The sequence below is a fragment of the Tachyglossus aculeatus genome, chromosome 22 (assembly GCF_015852505.1).
Source record: "Tachyglossus aculeatus isolate mTacAcu1 chromosome 22, mTacAcu1.pri, whole genome shotgun sequence".
NCBI classification, from domain to species: domain Eukaryota; kingdom Metazoa; phylum Chordata; class Mammalia; order Monotremata; family Tachyglossidae; genus Tachyglossus; species Tachyglossus aculeatus.
In genome coordinates, this window is record NC_052087.1 from 23,800,277 (window position 1) to 23,820,243 (window position 19,967).

Consider the following 19,967-nt stretch of genomic DNA (forward strand, 5'->3'; position numbering starts at 1 on the left):
TCCTAAAGTCCAGGTTTATTAGAAATGACTGAAATACATTATAGGGCAGCAATAACTTCAATGGTTGGTTTACCATCCAGTGGGGTGGAATTAAAAATGCATTAAAATTTACACAAAGCAAAATAAATAGCAGAGAATTGAGATTGGTTTTGACATTGGTAAATGAACCATTATTTCTCTTCGGGTGGCTAATAAAATAATCCCTATAAAATGGGAGAAACATTCCATTTTGGAATCCCAAAGGTGTAAAAAAATTTTTTATTAATGACATTTACTGCTTTTCATGTTGTGTACCTGAGAAATGCATCTCTGAAAGCATATAGGAAGATAAGGTTTTTTTCTAGGTTTTAACTGAATGCTATTCCAGATACATCCAAGAAAAAGCAGAATATGAAGTACACAACTCTTAAAAAAAGAGAAACAAAATGTGAAATATCATTCCAAATACCATATATGCCCTGTGGTCACTTATTATAATTGTGGTATTTGTTAAGTGTTTACTACGTGTCAAACATGCTCTAAGACCTGGGGTAGATAAAATATAATCAGGTCCCATATGGGGCTCACAATCTAAGTAGGTGGGAGAATTGATACTGAATCCCCAGTTTGCAGATGGGGTAATTGAAACCCATAGAAATGAAGTGACTTGCCCAAGGTCACACAACATACTGATGGCAAGACAGGATTAGAATCCAGGTCCTCTGCCTCCCGAGCCTGTTCTCTTTCTCCCAGGGCAAGCTGCTGCTCCAGCATTCTTTAGAACTCATCGCCTCAAGCTGTAAGGAAATTCAAATCACACAATAACAGCAATCCCTGGGACATCCATACAATTCATTTATTCAACCATATTCATTGAGCAATTACTGTGTGCAAAGCAGTGTACTAAGCACTTGGGAGTTTAAAAATATAAAAACAAACAGACACATTTCCTTCCCACAACAAGCTCACAGTCTAGAGGGTGGGACAGACATTAATATGTTGTTGCATTATGCTGTCGAGTCGTGTCCAACCCATAGCGATGCCATGGATACATCTCTCCCAGAACGCCCCACCTCCATCTGCAATCCTTTTGGTAGTGTATCCACAGAATTTTCTTGGTAAAAATATGGAAGCAGTTTACCATTGCCTCCTTCCACCCAGTAAACCTAAGTCTTCGCTCTCGACTCTCTCCCATGCCCCTGCTACCCAGCACAGATGTGTTTTGACTTGTAGCAGATTGTCTTCCACTCGCTAGCCACTGTCCAACCTAGGAATGGAATGGGTATGTCTCTGCTGGACTCTCCCTCCCATACTCGAGACTGGTAGAGTACTGGAATCTCTCCAGGTGAGACCCTGAGAGTTGGACATTAATATATATAAAAATAAAATAAATTACAGCTGTCTGCAGACATATAGATATGTGCTGTGGGAATGGGACAGAGGATGAATGAAGGGAGCAAGTCAGGCTAAAGCAGAAGGCAGTGGAAGAAGAGGATAAGAGGGCTTAGTCAGGGAAGGCTTCTTGGAGGAGATGTACCTAATTCAAAAACTATTTCAGGAACACTATACCAAAACAAATGAATAGGGGCTATCAGAGAAGTCATAGAGCATACCCCATTTTAGACAGTTTCAGAATTAGTCAAAAATAAACTTGATTCAGAGCTAACCAATACTGAAATACCTTCTCCAGCTCACACCTAACTGGTCTGTATGCAATTCTTGGTGTACTCAGGGTGTCATAAGAAACACTGAACCTACCAATGAGTTCAAAGTAGGATTTGGTTCCAGGTATAGTTAGCCCTACTGTGAAATTATGCTGTAGATTTAAGATTCACAAAGTTAACTCTTGGTCATCTTGAAGTCCAGCAGATTTTATCCTGATTCATTTCAGGTCTTCCCTTAGTGATTAGGACAGATTTTCCAAGTGATTTAAGATCTACTGAGTTAACCAATCAGTGAAATTTGTTGAGCACTTACTGTGTGCAGAGCACATTACCAAGCACTTGGGAGAGTGTAGTAGAACAGTATAACAGATTCGGTAGACACTTCTCCTGCCCACAAGAAATAAACAATTAGAAATTCAAAAAGAGCTGCTTTGGAGATATTAAACTCACATGTGACCCTTGGCTTACCCATATAAAATTGGAATAGGGCACATGTAGTCTGAAGGCTGTTCGGCTTACACAAAAATCAAAGGCAGGTCCTCCATATGTGGCAAAAAGGGAAAAATCCCTATGACATTTGTACTGGTTAAGAATTAATAGTGTAAAAAAAGTGCACAGTGTGGTCTGACCCACTCTATCACTGTATGAGTCAGGTATATTTTTCCAACACATATGGGCCTGGACCTGATGTAAGGTCAATCTTCCCTTAGAACTGCATAATGATTCTTGCTCACGTAATGATAAAATTCAGTTGTGTGACTCAATGATTATTTTCCTCCCTGTGACTTTAGCTTGGCAAAAGAGCAAATGCGACAGCTGTAAAAATTCCTACACAAAACAAGGTCTGTGCCTTCCACTAATAAAACCCGTCCGCTGATACAGAGGGGAGTGTTTGATCAAGAGGAGCCAGGACATGAATAATGATGGACTATAAAATGGGCTCATTCCCTAGGAGAGAGAACAAGAGGCTAGCGAGTTCTTATTAAGGAATGAGGCTGCATTATCCTGGATTCACCTGTCAAGATGCACATCTTCTCACACTAAAATAATTAAAATTACCCACAAAGTACTTCAAGCATTGGTGTTAAGAACCCTGCCTTAAACCCTCTCCTCCTCCTTAATTTTCCATCTTTAGTAATAATGTCTCCATCCTCCTTGTTCCAAAAGCTCCAAATCTCAGTGTTATCCTCAATCCTTCACCATCTTTCCCTTCCCATTCATCAACTGCAAAAGCCTGGTTCAAGTTCTTGTCATATCATGTTAGACTACAGTCTCAGCCTTCCCTCTGATTTTCTTGCATCCAGCCCCTCTCCCTTCAATGTACACTATCTGCAGGTGCAAGGATTATTTTCTTGAAGCATCCAATACTCAGCATTATTCTTCTCAAGAACCTCCAGTGTATATCCATCTCCCTCCACACCATGCAAAAACTCATCACAATTCAAGGTTACCTCCCAGCTCGCCCATCATACATATCAGTGCTCTTTACCTGGCAAACTCTTCACTCCAGCCCAGCTTACCTTGTTCTCAACAATCTTTCACCTCTGATCCCCTCTTTCATCCTCTAACCTTCTCCTCGGCCCCGAAACTGCCAGACCAGAGATCTCCCAATCTTCAGAGCTATCTTAAAGTCCTGCCTCCTTCAGAAAGCCTCCCAGTATTATCAGTACCCCAGATGTGTCAATCCCACAGTTACCCTGAACCTTTATGTATGTTATCTCTATGTCCAGCATGTGTTATACATGAATATTTTTATTTGTAGACTGAATTGGTCAGTTATTCCATCCTAATACAGTTGCAGCAATTCATTCATTCATTCATTCAATCGCATTTATTGAGTGCTAACTGTGTGCAGAGCACTGTACTAAGTGTTTGTGAAGTACAAGTTGGCAACATATAGAGATGGTCCCTACCCAACCCCGGGCTAACAGTCTAGAAGGGGTAGACAGACAACAAAACAAAACATCTAGACAGGTGTCAGAGAAACAGCATGGCTCAGTGAAAAGAGTCCGGGCTTTGGAGTCAGAGGTCATGGGTTCATATCCCAGCTCTGCCAACTGTCAGCTGTGTGACTTTGGGCAAGTCACTTAACTTCTCTGGGCCTCAGTTCCCTCATCTGTAAAACGGGGATGAAGACTGTGAGCCCCCCGTGGGACAACCTGATCACCTTGTAACCCCCAGCGCTTAGAACAGTGCTTTGCACATAGTAAGTGCTTAATAAATGCTATAAAAAAAATCAGAACAAATAGAATTAAAGCTATATGCACACCATTAAGAAAATAAATAGAATAGTAAATATGTGCAAGTAAAATAAATGGAGTAATAAATCTGTACAAATATATACAAGTGCTGTGGGGAGGGGAAGGAGGTAGGGTGTGGGGGATGGGGAGAAGGAGAGGAAAAAGGGGGCTCAGTTTGGGAAGGACTTCTGGAGGAGGTGAGCTCTCAGCAGGACTTTGAAGGGAAAAAGAGAGCTAGCTTGCCGGATATGTGGACAGAGGGCATCGCAGTCCAGGGGAAGGACGTGGGCCGGAGGTCGACAGCGGGACAGGTGAGAATAAGGCACAGTGAGGAGGTTAGCGACAGAGGAGTGTAGGGTGTGGGCTGGGCTGTAGAAGGGAAGGGAGGTGAGGTAGGAGGGGGCGAGGTGATGGACAGCCTTGAAGCTGAGAGTGAGGAGTTTTTGCTTGATTCATAGGTTGACAGGAAGCCACTGGAGATTTTTGAGGATGGGAGTAATATACCCAGAGTATTTCTGTACAAAGATAATCTGGGCAGAAGAGTGAAGTATAGACTGAACTAGGGAGAGACAGGAGGATGGGAGATCAGAGAGGAAGCTGAGGCAGTAATCCAGTCGGGATAGGATGAGAAATTGAACCAGCAAGGTAGCAGTTTGGATGGAGAGGAAAGGGTGGATCTTGGCGATGTTGTGGAGCTGAGACCAGCAGGTTTTGGTGACAGACTGCATGTGTGCGGTGAATGAGAGAGCAGAGTAGAGGATGACATCAAGGCTGCAGGCTTGTGAGACAGGAAGGATGGTAGTGCCATCTATAGTGACGGGAAAGTCAGGGAGAGGGCAGGGTTTGGGAGGGAAGATAAGGAGTTCAATCTTGGACATATTGAGTTTTAGATGGCAGGTAGACATCCAGATGGAGATGTCCTGAAGGCAGGAGGAGATATGAGCCTGGAGGGAGGAAGAGAGAGCAGGGGCAGAGATGTAGATTTGGGTGCCAACAGCGTAGAGATGATAGTTGAAGCCGTGGGAGCGAATGAGTTCACCAAGGGAGTGAGTGTAGATGAAAGAAGGAGAGCAAGAACTGACCCTAGAGGAACCCCTACTGTAAGGGGATGAGAGGAGGAGGAGGAGCCTGCAAAGGAGATTGAGAATGAATGGCCGGAAAGATAAGAGGAGAACCAGGAGAGAACGGAGTCTGTGAAGACAAGGTTGCATAGCATGTTGAGGAGAAGGGGGTGATCCACAGTGCCAAAGGCAGCTGAGAGGTTGAGGAGGATTAGGATAGAGTAGAAGCCATTGGATTTGGCAAGAAGGAGGTCAATGGTGACCTTCAAAAGGGCAGTTTTGGTCCTTGTTTCTTCTGGCTGATCTTTTTATTTGTAAATCGTTTTTGTCTGCTGTCTGTTTCATTAGACTGTGAGTTCAGTGAAGGCAGAAAATATGCATCTGCTTCTGCTGCATTATCCCAAGAGCTTAGTTAAGTACTTTGTCCTCAGGAGGTGCTCAGTAACTACCACTGATTGATTAAAGTCTCCTCCCCCCTTTCTCCAACCCCCCGGCTCTCAACACTCTCCGCTACTCTCCCATCCTTCCCAGCGGTATCCTCGGAGGAACTCTCCTCCCTCCTCTCAAGTGCTACTCCGGCCACCTGTGCTTCTGACCCCATTCCCTCTCATCTTATGAAATCTCTCGCTCCATCCCTTCTCCCCTCCGTAACTTCCATCTTCAACCGCTCACTCTCCACTGGTTCCTTCCCCTCTGCCTTCAAACATGCCCATGTCTCTCCCATCCTAAAAAAACCCTCTCTTGACCCCACCTCACCTTCTAGTTACCGTCCCATATCCCTCCTACCATTCCTTTCCAAACTCCTTGAATGAGTTGTCTACACGCGCTGCCTAGAATTCCTCAACAACAACTCGCTCCTCGACCCCCTCCAGTCTGGCTTCCGTCCCCTTCATTCCACGGAAACTGCGCTCTCAAAGGTCACCAATGACCTCCTGCTTGCCAAATCCAACGGCTCATACTCTGTCCTAATCCTCCTCGACCTCTCAGCTGCCTTTGACACTGTGGACCACCCCCTTCTCCTCAACACGCTATCTGACCTTGGCTTCACAGACTCCGTCCTCTCCTGGTTCTCCTCTTATCTCTCCGGTCGTTCTTTCTCAGTCTCTTTTGCAGGCTCCTCCTCCCCCTCCCATCCTCTTACTGTGGGGGTTCCCCAAGGTTCAGTGCTTGGTCCCCTTCTGTTCTCAATCTACACTCACTCCCTTGGTGACCTCATTCGCTCCCACGGCTTCAACTATCATCTCTACGCTGATGACACCCAGATCTACATCTCTGCCCCTGCTCTCTCCCCCTCCCTCCAGGCTCGCATCTCCTCCTGCCTTCAGGACATCTCCATCTGGATGTCCACCCGCCACCTAAAGCTCAACATGTCGAAGACTGTGCTCCTTGTCTTCCCTCCCAAACCTTGTCCTCTCCCTGACTTTCCCATCTCTGTTGACGGCACTACCATCCTTCCCGTCTCACAAGCCCACAACCTTGGTGTCATCCTCGACTCCGCTCTCTCATTCACCCCTCACATCCAAGCCGTCACCAGAACCTGCCGGTCTCAGCTCCGCAACATTGCCAAGATCCGCCCTTTCCTCTCCATCCAAACCACTACCCTGCTCATTCAAGCTCTCATCCTATCCCGTCTGGACTACTGCACTAGCCTTCTCTCTGATCTCCCATCCTCGTGTCTCTCTCCACTTCAATCCATACTTCATGCTGCTGCCCGGATTATCTTTGTCCAGAAACGCTCTGGACATATTACTCCCCTCCTCAAAAACCTCCAATGGCTACCGATCAATCTGCGCATCAGGCAGAAACTCCTCACCCTGGGCTTCAAGGCTCTCCATCACCTCGCCCCCTCCTACCTCACCTCCCTTCTCTTCTTCTACTGCCCAGCCCGCACCCTCTGCTCCTCCACCACTAATCTCCTCACTGTACCTCGCTCTCGCCTGTCCCGCCGTCGACCCCCGGCCCACGTCATCCCCCGGGCCTGGAATGCCCTCCCTCTGCCCATCCGCCAAGCTGGCTCTCTTCCTCCCTTCAAGGCCCTACTGAGAGCTCACCTCCTCCAGGAGGCCTTCCCAGACTGAGCCCCTTCTTTCCTCTCCCCCTCGTCCCCCTCTCCATCCCCCCGTCTTACCTCCTTCCCTTCCCCACAGCACCTGTATATATGTATATATGGTTGTACATATTTATTACTCTATTTATTTATTTATTTATTTATTTATTTATTTATTTATTTTACTTGTACATTTCTATTTTGTTGGTATGTTTGGTTCTGTTCTCTGTCTCCCCCTTTTAGACTGTGAGCCCACTGTTGGGTAGGGACTGTCTCTATGTGATGCCAATTTGTACTTCCCAAGCGCTTAGTACAGTGCTCTGCACATAGTAAGCGCTCAATAAATACGATTGATTGATTGATTGATTGATTGATTAACTGATAAGGGGGAGGGCTTACCTTTAGAAGCCTAAAACATATTTTAATTCTCCCATGATACTAAGAAAGCCAGCCCCAGTGAAATACTCATCCATTTGTCCAAGGCCAAAGATTTTTATCAAGGTAAATATGATTTGTGGTTAAATGATTATTTAAAGGGCATTCATTAAAGAAGCTTAGTATGAATGATGACTAATAGCATTATTTCAAAGCAATGAAGGTGGATTCAGAGCCAAAACAAGGTCTGGATGGGTTGGGCTATTTGGGCTCAATTCTATGTTACTCCTGGTTAATATTGTATCTTGAGGGTTTGCTAGCTCAAATGTTTGGTGGTGCTATGTACTGCTTATCACCTCAAGGCCACATTGAGTGGGATAGAGAATACTCAGCAATGACCAAATGTCTTTCAGTCTGACAACTCTCTAGTGCCCTCCATGCAGAGGTCACAGCCCAGTTGTTGTTTTTTTTGTTTGCTTTTATGGTATTGTTAAGCACTTACTATGTGCCACACACTGTACTAAGCTCTGGGATTTAGATATAAGGTAATCAGGTAGCACACAGTCCATGTCCCAGAGGGGGCTCCCAGTGTTAAAATAATTTTACAGTTGAGATTACTGAAGCCCAGGAAAGCTAAGTGACTTATCCAAGGTCACAGAGTCTACAAGTGGCAGAGCCGGAATTAGAACCCACATTCTCTGATTTTCAGGCATACGCTCTCTTCACTAAGACTGCTTCCTACCTGTCTGTTGGTAGGCATCTGCATCTCAATTGGTGTTCCTCTAATTCCTTTCTAATAGTCTTAGCACAAAGGTCAGTGGAGACAAATGTCAAATGAGTGGCGACACAGAAAAGTTGGTCACTAGACTAGCACTTAGATGACATTAAGTAACAGCTCCCTTACCAACAGATTTTTGCAACGACAGAAGTCCTTTCCCTGCCTAACCACCCTGCCGTGGAGCAACTTTGCCATTTCCAATAACAAAATTAAAATTTACCTTTGATTTAAACACAAGGTCGGACAGAATAAGTGACTCTGTGAGCAGTGATTACACTTTCTGTCATTGGACCAATTAAGATTTCCAGCTGTCAGTTCCTGGTGTTGCTGCTCCATAAAAAAAGACACTGAGATTCATTGATCTGTATCAAAGTTACTTCAGAGAGAAAATCGGACAAAAATAATTATAATTGTCATAAGATGTCAAACCATTAAATGAAAACATAAAAAGCAAATGGCTGTGGAGAATCTCCACAAAGTCATCTTCCTCACTGAGTTGGAACCTCATTATGCCAAGCAAACCTAATGCTGCTACTGACTCTCGGTGACTTGGACTAGTATATGCTCTTTCACTGTTGAGTAACAGAACTCTGTTAATACCATTAATCTTGCCACATATTGATAAGCAAACCAAGGCCAGCGGCAGTCCTTTTGGACACTAATGAAAAACCCAGAGGGAAAGGGTCTATGTTTCAGACAGGCAGTGATGTTTTTTTTTTATTTTGAGTTGGTGTTGGGAAAAGGTGTAGGAAATTCCAGGAGGAAAATGGTCCAGTAGGCAACAGTGTGAATGGGCTGGAAAATTTGGAATGCAAGCAAAAATCCAAGGGTTTGGTTTGATGGGTAGAGGAGGTTAGTAATAATAATAATAATGACATCAATGATAATAATGAAAATGATCATGGTATTTGTTAAGAGCTTTCTATATGCCAATCACTGTAGTAGGTGCTGGGGTAGACACAGGATAATTTGTAGCAGGAAGCAGCATGGCTCAATGGAAAGAGCCTGGGCTTGGGAGTCAGAGGTCATGGGTTCTAATCCCAGCTCTGCCACTTGTCAGTTGTGTGACTTTGGGCAAGTCACTTAAGTTCACTGGGCCTCAGTTCCCTCATCTGTAAAATGGGGATTAAGATTGTGAGCCCCACATAGGACAACCTTGATTAATAATAATAATAATAATCATGGCATTTGTTAAGCGTTTACTATGTGCAAAGCACTGTTCTAAGCGCTGGAGGGGATACAATGTGATCAAGTTGTCCCACGTAGGGCTCACAGTCTTAATCCCCATTTTTACAGATGAGGTAACTGAGGCTCAGAGAAGTTAAGTGACTTGCCCAAGGTCACACAGCAGACTTGTGGTGGAGCTGGGATTCGAACCCACGACCTCTGACTCCAAAGCCCGGGCTCTTACCACTGAGCCACTCTGATTACCTTGTACCCACTGCTTAGAACAGTGCTTGGCACATAGTAAGTGCTTAACAAATACCAACATTATTATTAGTAGTATTATAATCAGGTCTTACATGGGACACACAGAGTGAATAGGAGGGAGAACAGGTACTGAATACCAATTTTGCAGATGAGGTAACTGAGGCACAGTGAAGTGAAGTGGCTTGTCCAAGGTCACACAGCAGGAAAACGGCAATCTGGATTATAACCCAGGTCCTCTGATTCCCAGGCCTGTGCTCTTTCAACTAGGCAATATAATTATCTTATCATTGTCATGTCACTGTCATTTTAAACATTATTAAATGGGTAGGATGCTGAAATAAGCGATTCAATCATGAAGGATTATTTTAAGGAGGAATATAATTAGTTTTTCCACTTCCTCCTCTGAGAATAAAAGCTATGAATATATATTTGAATAAAAATAACATTTTTTCATGCAGTTGTTTTGGCCTTATAGATTGTGAGACTTGGCTGTGGATCACTGTGAGAAGATGCAAAATCTCCATTTCCTGTATGCAAGATCTACAAACACTTATCGTGAATGACATAAAATGGCTCTGTCTTGGGACAGTAGTCTGATAGGTGATTAATTATACCTAAGGTAGCTATTCATCTGTTTTAAAACCAGGTTGTCTGATTTTCCAGTTGACTGTCACATTTTCAGCCTAAATTTGACACCTTTCTTTAAGTCCTTTTTCTCATTTTACTTGTCCTGTTTTTCTCCACTTTGGCTCATACAAAACACAGACACGGCATGATGCTCAAAGGGACATAAGTGGGGAACACTACTGGGAAATCCAGAAGCAGTGTAGCCTAGTGGAAAGAGCATGGACTCGGGAGTCAGAGAACCTGGGTTCTAATTCTGCCTCTGCTGTGTGATCTTGGGCAACTTAACATTTAACATTACTTAACATTTCTCTGCCACATTTTCCTCAACTTTAAGAGATTTAATACCTGTTCTCCTCACCCTCTTAGACTGTAAGCCTCATGAGGGACAGGGACTGTTTCTTACCTGATTTTCTTGGGCCTACACCAACTCTAGTGCAGTCCTGGAAATAATAAGAGCTTAACAATTACCATTATTATTATTTTATTATTATTATTATTATCCTGGAGTAAGGTAAAGAGAGATCAAAGATTTTCCTGTAAGAAATCTTCTGTCAGAAAAACTCCCTTCATATATCAGTATCTTATAATTTTGTTATACAGTAGGTCTAAGTACCTTACTATCCATAAATGCCATCACTGGCCATCCTAATTAGCTCTCTCATCCAGATATTTTGAAGTTTGTTTTTGTCTATTTTTTCCCTTTTCTTTTTTATTTTCCTATTTTAACATAAAACATTATTGCACCCCAATTCAGTAGCTCAACAAATGATGAACACCACACTTCATTTTCAATCATCAATATCCCATGTAGTTGTATCCAGCTTGCAGGAATTTGGGAACTGAGAAGGGTGAGGGCATGAGGATGAAAGTAGAGGTGGTGGTTCTAATAGATAATTCCTGTAGACAAGATCAATGCAAACAGCAGAGTGATCATAATTAGGATTTCAATGGAAAAGTCTTCCAGAAACAATTTTTTTCTTCTTCAGGGATACGTAGGTGTTTGTATTAAAAGGATGAGGGAAAGACCCAAATGCTTAAATCCTAAATGAAAAAGATTCAGACACCAGTAATGCTAACAGACTCCCCAGGAACAAAACCATTCTCTCAAGGCTCAGCAAAAAAAGAAAACAAGTAATGAAACTGGGTTCAGGAAACCAAGATGGTGATATCAGGACCTTTTCTCTGCTTTCAAGGCTAACAAAGTCTTCACTTAGAAATCATGATGTGGGCTCTCTAAAATCTTCTGCAGTGGGTAAGATCAATTGTGCATACTTTCTAAAACCTCCACGTGCAAGTGGATTTTTCAGGCAACTGTGGAAGGTGCTAAATCTATCACTCAGTCAATCAATCAATGGTATTGATTAAATACTTACTGTGTGCAGAGAAATGAATTAAGTGATTGGAAGAGTACAGTGCAATAGGGTTGGTAGACACTTTCCCTGCCAACAAGGAGCATACACTCTAGAGGGGGAGGCAGACATTAATTGAATAAATCATAGATAATAATAATAAATAATAACAATGGCAATTGTTAAGCGCTTGCTCCATGCAAAGCACTGTTCTAAGCACTGGGGTGGATACAAGGTGATCAGGTTGTCCCACGTGGGGTTCACAGTCTTAATCCCCATTTGACAGATGAGGTAACTGAGGCATAAAGAAGTTAAATGACTTGCCCAAAGTCACACAGCTGACAAGCGGTGGAGCCGGGATTAGAACCCAAGCCCGTGCTCTTTCCACTGAGCTATGCTGCTTCTCTTAAGATGAACATAACTACTGCGGAATGAGCATGGATTGAGCATCAAGTGTTTTCAAAGGTACAGAACCAAGTGCATAGGTAAAGCAAAAGGGAGAGGGAGTAGTGGAAGATCGGGCTTAATTGGGGAAGGTTTCTTGGAGATGTGATTTTGAAAGGCTTTGCAGGTGGGGAGCGAGGTGGCCTCATGAGTGTGGAAGGGAAGAGAGTTCCAGGTTAGAGGAATGATGTGGGAAAGATGTTAGTGGTGAGACATAGAAGAGATCAAGGTACAATGAGTAAGTTACATTAGAGGAGTGAAGCAGGTGGATTGGGCTGTAGTAGGAAATCAGTGAGGTGAGGTAGGAGGGGTGAGCTGAATGAGTGCTTTAAAGCGATGGTCAAGAGTTTCTGTTTGATGAGGAGATAATAATGATGGCATTTATTAAGCCCTTACTATGTGCAAAGCACTGTTCTAAGTGCTGGTGATCAGGTGATCAGGTTGTCCCACGTGGGGCTCACAGTCATCATCCTCATTTTACAGATGAGGCACAGAGAAATGAAGTGACTTGCCCAAAGTCACAGAGCTGACAATTGGCAGAGCTGGGATTTGAACCCATGACCTCTGACTCCAAAGCCCATGATCTGTCCACTGAGTCACGCTGTTTCTACTGGATGGGCAACCACTAGAGGTTCTTGAAGAGTAGGTAATCATGGAGTGAGTTTTCAGAAAAATGATCTGGGCAGCAGATGTGAGTAAGGGCTGGAGTTGGGAGAGGCAGGTAGCATAGAGGTCAGTGAAAAGGATGATGTAAAAATCAAGTTGGCTTATAAGTGCTTGGATCAGCATAGTGGCAGTCTGGATGGATCAATCAATCAAACAAATTTACCAAATGCTTACTGTGTGCAGAACACTGTACTAAGCACTTCTTACATACAATATAACAGAATGGGTGGGGAGGGAAGGGCAGATTTTAACAATGTTGTGCAGCTAGAAGTCACAGGATTTGGTGATGGACTGAAAATGTGGGTTGAGTGAGAGATGATTCAGGAACAATAACAAGGCTACAGGCTTGGAGAAAGGGACAATGGGTAGTGGTTCAAATTAGAGAGGTTATCTGATGATTATCAATAACCACGGAGTGTTTGGAAAGTCAATCAATCAATCTATAGACAGTGCACTGGATGCAAAATCCTGTTGTAAGAAGAGAGACAGAGGAAGAATATTGATGATGATGATGATGATGAAAATAATAATAACAACAGGATTTGTTAAGCATTTTCTATGTATGAAAAACACTATGCTAACATCTGGCGTAGATAAGATAATAAGGTAATAAAGTTGCACATAGATCTTGTCCCACAGGGGCTCACAGATTCCAGGGAAATTAGTACCGGAACTATGCATGGAGAAGGCAGAAAAATAATGGCGAAAGTGTTGGTGGGGTTCTCAGATCCAAGAAAGAACTTCCCAGTTTCTGACTAGCTCAATGGAAATTTGGGAATTTATTTTACTGTAGCTCTTCAAGGTTTGCTGTATATTGAAACATAAACTTGCCGAGCAACTGTGAAATGTGTACCTGATTCAAAATCAAAAAGGAGTTATATTTTCCTGAGATTTACTGAAAATTACAGTGCTTTCACTTTCAGCACCATTAGCAGATTGTAATTTGCTACTTCTTTCAGAAGAAATAAAAATTACGATATCCCTTCCATAATGTTAGTACAATTTCCCAAGGCCATTTGAAATGTTTGGTGTTTCCCTAATTTCCCTTACCTATCTCTAGAAGAAAAAAGATCGTGTTGTTTATTCATTAAATCATATTTATTGATCCCTTACTAGGTTCAGAGCACTGTACTAAGCACTTGGGGAAGTACAATACAGCAATAAAAAGAGACAATCCCTGCCCACAATGAGCTCACAGTCTACACGTGGGTGTCATAAAAACTTGGGGATTCATATTTTTGTTCTCTTTGTGTATTTCTTTTTCTTTGATAGAGTTTAAGTTCTGTATTGTTTCATCACTCCTTATGTGTCTGAATCCAGTTCCTTCTCCTCTACTTATATTTCTAGACTGTGAGCTTCTTGAGCCCCTCTCAGGGTCGCACATAGAGAGTTTCCAGTAATCTACCAGTCTCGACTACAGGAGGGAAAGTCAAGCAGAGGCACACCCATTCCATTCCTAGCTTCAACAATGGCTAGCGAGTGGAAGGCAATCTGCTACAAGTCAAAACTCACCTGTGCTGGGCAGCAATGGTGTGGGAGAGAGTTGAGGGTGGAGACTCAGGTTTACTGCTTGGAAGGAGGCAATGGTAAACCACTTTCGTATTTTGACCAAGAAAACAATATGGATACACTACCAGAATGATTGCACATGGAGGTCGGGTGTTCTGGGGGAGATGTGTCCATGGCACCGCTATGGGTCGGAGACGATTAGACAGCTTAAGACTAGACAAGAGTTCCTTGAGGGCCAGCCTAATTCCATCCTTATATTCTTTCCCAGCACTCTAAACATATTAAGTACTTAATAAATACTACTACTACTACTACTACTACTACTACTACTACTACTACTACTACTACTACTGCTATTTATTTAGGTCAACATATAGTCAGTACAAGTGAAAGACTTTCCTCAAATACATCACTAATAATACACCTAATATAGGAAACCCAAAGAGTAAAAGGCTGCTATGGCACGGGGATGTAGGGAAACCAAAATTGCTTAGAAGAGTGAGTGGGGGCTACTAATCAATCTCTCAATGGCATTTATTAAAAGTTTATGTGTACAGAATACTGTACTAGGAGCTTGGGCAACTAATATAGTAAGAGTGACTAGATACATTCCAGATCCACAACCAAGTAAGTTTCACAAGAGACACAGGACAGTTTCTTCTTTTAATACGATGGCAACAAACGACAAAGGATTGCCCAGTTAAGTTAATGGCACATAAATTAGGAGCCACAGAACAAACTGCTTCCCTTTTGTGTGGTGTCCAGAAGAATTCACTTCTGCAACCAACCGTATGAAGAATGATATAATCCTGCTTTTGGATTCCAGAGGAGACATGGAAATGTTTATACTTACTAGTCATAAAAACAGGACAAGACAGTTTCCTATTTGTCCCCAAATGTCAGTATCAGAGATTGTAAAATCCTATAGGACAGAGTCTATGACTCTTTCTTACAACTGATACAGAGGCAAGTCTATCTGAAGGGCAAAATGGAGATCTTCAGCTCTCCTTCAGATTTTTGTTGGTGCCAGAGACGGTGTGAAGGAGATCCCTCCTTGGAAGATTGCAAGCTCCCTGAGGTCAGGGAATCAAGTCTTCCAACTCCACTTTATTGACTTCCAAGAGCTTAGTAACATGCTCTGCACACAGTAAGTGCTTAATTAATGATGTTGCCAACTTGTACTTCCGAAGTGCTTAGTATAGTGCTCTCTACACACAGTAAGCGCTCAATAAATACGATTGAATGAATGAATGAAAAAGGGGGAGGCTAGTGTCAGCAGTAGATGTCTAAGACTTATTAAGGACCAATAGGTGTATGAACAAGATAGACTTTGAGTAAGAAGAAGGTAATGGGTTAAAGGAAATGTGGCACAGATGGAAGATGCCATAGTTATAAAGGCAAGTAATGTTGAGGGAAGTATGGGGAGTGTAATAACAAGGTGAGCAGATGGTGAAATCTTATTCCTAGAGATTAATAATAATAATAATAATAATAATAATAAATAATTATTAATAATAATAATGGCATTTATTAAGCACTTACTATGTGCAAAGCACTGTTCTAAGCGCTGGGGAGTTTACAAGGTGATCAGGTTGTCCCACGTGGTGCTCACAGTCTTAATCCCTATTTTACAGATGAGGGAACTGAGGCACAGAGAAGTTAAGTGACTTGACCAAAGTCACACAGCTGACAAGTGGCAGAACCGGGATTTGAACCAATGACCTCTGACTCCAGAGCCCATGCTCTTTCCACTAAGCCACGCTGCTTCCCCAATAATGATGGCATTTATTAAGCATTTACTATGTGCAAAGCACTGTTCTAAGCACTGGGGAGGTTACAAGGTGATCAAGTTGTCCCATGGGGGGCTCACAGTCTTAATCCCCATTTTACAGATGAGGTAACTGAGGCCCAGAAAAGTTAAGTGACTTGCCCAAAGTCACACTGCTGACAATTGGCAGTGCTGGGATTTGAACCCTTGACCTCTGACCCTAAAGCCCATGCTCTTTCCACTGAGTCACGCTGCTTCCAAAGATAACAATAACAATAATAACAATAATAGGACTTAAGTGCTTATTAAGTGCATACAGCAAGCATTGTACTAAGCGCTGTGGTAGATACAAAATAATGAGATTGAACAGAGTGCCTGTCTCACGTTGGGCTCAGAGGGAGGGAGGGCAGTATTTAGGTCACATTTCAGAGATGTCGATACTGAAGCACAGAAAGGTTAAGTGGCTTGCCTGAGGTCACAGAACTGGCAAGTGATGGAGTCACAATTAGAACTCAAGTCTCAACTCTCAGTCCCTTGCTTTTTTCCCTAGGCCTTGATGCTTCCTCATAAAGTTCTCTATGAGCTGGGTTCTGATTCTAGGGTAGATTTGAGACTGATCACTACTTTTACAGAAGGGCTGGGTGGTTCTTAGAGGCCAGGATGGAGGAATGTCTGAACGAGCCCTGTGGAGAGAGGGATTGTCAAAATCTGAGTTCTTCAGGTCCTGAGGGGTTATGGTTGTCACTGGAGAATATACATACCTGGTCAGTGCCATTAGGATAAAGGCAGGACTTAGAGCAAGTGGTTAGCGGGCTGTGGTTGGTGGGACAGGCTAAGCAAGGAGCTCTGAGCCTAAAGCACTGAAATCAGAACCTCAATAAGCTCTCTCCTCTCTCCAGATAGGTGATAACATGGCCCAAAAATCCAATAAGCAATTAGTTTAATACAAGACAAAATTCATTAAGATTAATCATGACAAGTTACAGCCTTAGCTGCTTGATAGTGAGTGTTTTTCTCTCTAAACTAAATTTAGTGCTTGCCTAAGGTTCCAGATTGGCAGCCCCCGAGAATAGGGAACTTACTGCTTGCTTTGGAATGGCACTGATCCGGAATCATTGCTGAGATACCACTCAGCAGTTTCTGGTTTGCTGTGATGGGATTTTGGATTCAGAGATGGATTTCCCCAGAGACAAAGTATGCCACGGTCCAGGGTCAGTAAATGTTTAGGGGAAGGTAAATTTTGCCACCACTGCTCTGAATTGCACTGCCTTTTTGCAAAACTCTGTCTTTCAATAGATTCAGTCCAAGCAATGCTAGTCAAATCCTACCCGTTCTTCATAACCCCAAACCTGATTATGTCAAAGGATACGGGAAGTGCTTGGGATCCTAGGAGACGTGTTCGGGGGCTAGAGATCGCTGCTCCTGGGAGCAATTCGTGCGGGAAAAGTCCTAGAAATACATGACTCTAGACCATAAGGTTCTCCACTAGACTGTAAGTTTCTTGAGGGTAGCGATTGTGTATACCAATGCTAATATTCTGTAGTCTCCCAAGTGCTTAAATGCAGTGCTCTATACACAGTAAGCACTCAACACTATGACCTGATTGATTGTTCGGTATCAGTGTGTCTTTTTGTGCCCATTGAACCTATGTGTATCTCTTGTGAAAGAAGAAAGCAGTTCATGTTCAAGAGGGCTTTGAAAGTTGTATTTATGTATTCTGGGGTTCCAATTCGAACAGATCTAATTATGGTGAGACCTGAACAGTGTCTGAAGTAAACCTGAAATTGTGTGGCCTACCCATTAACTACCTAGGATTTCCAGTTTTCAGCAAGAGGTGAGAATTCCTTTCATTTCTTAAAGTGCTGCAGAGACCAAAAGCTTCTAAATTATAGGGCTGTAGCATTGTTCTAAGGGAGCATTCTCTATCAAAGCTGAGAGTGGACTCTGAAGGGAAGCTTAGCCAGTCCAAGAAAAAGGAATTTAAAAAGTCTAGGGAAACTTTTACTGTGTATTCAAATCTGTATCAAATTCAGAGCTGGATTTTTGAATATTGATGATTTATATTGAACAGATTGGGTCTCGCTCTAACAGAGTTACTGTGAGACAAAGCCTGAAAAGTAGGAAATAACAGTCTTCTAGTGCCTGTGGTATTATTATTATTAATGTTATTATTATCATCATCAATATGAGCCCCTCCTTTGGAATCCACTAAGTTAAAAACTATGTACTTAACTATAATGTATCAAGTAGTTAGCATAATTCTCACTCCTGCTAATTTTTAGTCTACGCTGTCATAAACATAGAGTATCATCAGTATTTCCTGACCACTGGCTTTGTGCAGAGCCCCATCTAGATGCTTGGGGAGTTCTCAAAATAACCCCGGCCCTTGATGATCCTACAGGCACTGATGAATTCTTTCATTCATTCAAGTGTATTTATTGAGCATTTACTGTGTGCAGAACACTGTACTAAACATTGGAAGAGTACAGTACAACAATAACAGACACATTCCCTACCCATAATGATCAGTCAAGGAGAGCAGGAGAGGAAGAACTGATTTAATGTTTACCCTTTATTTACATAACTGGAGTGGGGGACTTGGCATGGGCAGGCTAGGATTCTTAGCTGTGAGCTCCATGTGGGGATGATATTGTTCCAATCTGATTATCTTGTATCTATTCCAGTGCTTAGCATATGGGAAACACAAAAAACCCCACCATCATTATTTTGAGTCACAGCTTCTGACAGGAGCATGGCCATAGTGGCAGGAATGATGGAAAGTATTCTGTATTTAACTTCCTAGTACAGTGACCACACCAGGGGGGTACTCAATAAATGCTGCTACTATTAATACTACCACTAGTATTACTATACTATTACCACTACTAATAGTTCTGTACTATTACCACTACTAATACTGCTGCTGCTGTTGCTATTACTATCAATCAATTGCATTTATTGAGTACTGAGCATTGAGTACAAAGAACACTGTCTTAAATTCTTGGGAAAGTACAGTATAACATAAGTTATAACAGCATAGGTTGGTAGATAGGTTCCCTGACCATATCAAGCTTATAGTCTATAGTAACACTACTGTTACTTTAATATTACTACTGCTACTGCTGACATTCTTACTAGGGCTATTTCATTCATTCATTCATTCAATCGTATTTATTGAGTGCTTACTGTTTGCAGAGCACTGTACTAAGCACTTGGGAAGTACAAGTCGGCAACATAGACAGTCCCTACCCAACAACGGGTTCACAGTCTAGAAAGAGGAGATAGACAACAAAACAAAACATGTGGACAGGTGTCAAGTTATCAGAATAAATAGAAATAAAGCTAGATGCACATCATTAACAAAATAAATACAATAGTAAATATGTACAAGTAAAATAAATAGAGTAATCAATCAATCAATCAATCGTATTTATTGAGCGCTTACTATGTGCAGAGCACTGTACTAAGCACTTGGGAAGTACAAATTGGCATCACATAGAGACAGTCCCTACCCAACAGTGGGCTCACAGTCTAAAAGGGGGAGACAGAGAAGAGAACCAAACATACCAACAAAATAAAATAAGTAGGATAGAAATGTACAAGTAAAATAAATAAATAAATAAATAAATAGAGTAATAAATATGTACAACCATATATACATATATACAGGTGCTGTGGGGAAGGGAAGGAGGTAAGACGGGGGGATGGAGAGGGGGACGAGAGGGAGAGGAAAGAAGGGGCTCAGTCTGGGAAGGCCTCCTGGAGGAGGTGAGCTCTCAGCAGGGCCTTGAAGGGAGGAAGAGAGCTAGCAAACCCTCAAGATACAATATTAACCAGGAGTAACATAGAATTGAGCCCAAATAGCCCAACCCATCCAGACCTTGTTTTGGCTCTGAATCCACCTTCATTGCTTTGAAATAATGCTATTAGTCATCATTCATACTAAGCTTCTTTAATGAATGCCCTTTAAATAATCATTTAACCACAAATCATATTTACCTTGATAAAAATCTTTGGCCTTGGACAAAT

The 19,967-nt window shown here is 42.4% G+C and overlaps 1 protein-coding gene and 2 non-coding genes across 5 annotated transcripts in view; 1 reads left to right on the forward strand and 2 right to left on the reverse strand.

Annotated features, from left to right (window-relative positions):
- LRRC4C (leucine rich repeat containing 4C) overlaps positions 1 to 19,967 on the reverse strand; it is a 1,005,802-nt gene that overhangs the window by 231,263 nt on the left and 754,572 nt on the right. The gene's annotated exons all lie outside the window — the stretch shown is intronic.
- On the reverse strand, positions 1,205 to 1,342 carry LOC119944281. Its single transcript, XR_005455775.1, has one exon. It is a non-coding gene; the product is annotated as a small nucleolar RNA SNORA7 (small nucleolar RNA).
- Positions 14,026 to 14,163, forward strand: LOC119944309. Its single transcript, XR_005455801.1, has one exon. It is a non-coding gene; the product is annotated as a small nucleolar RNA SNORA7 (small nucleolar RNA).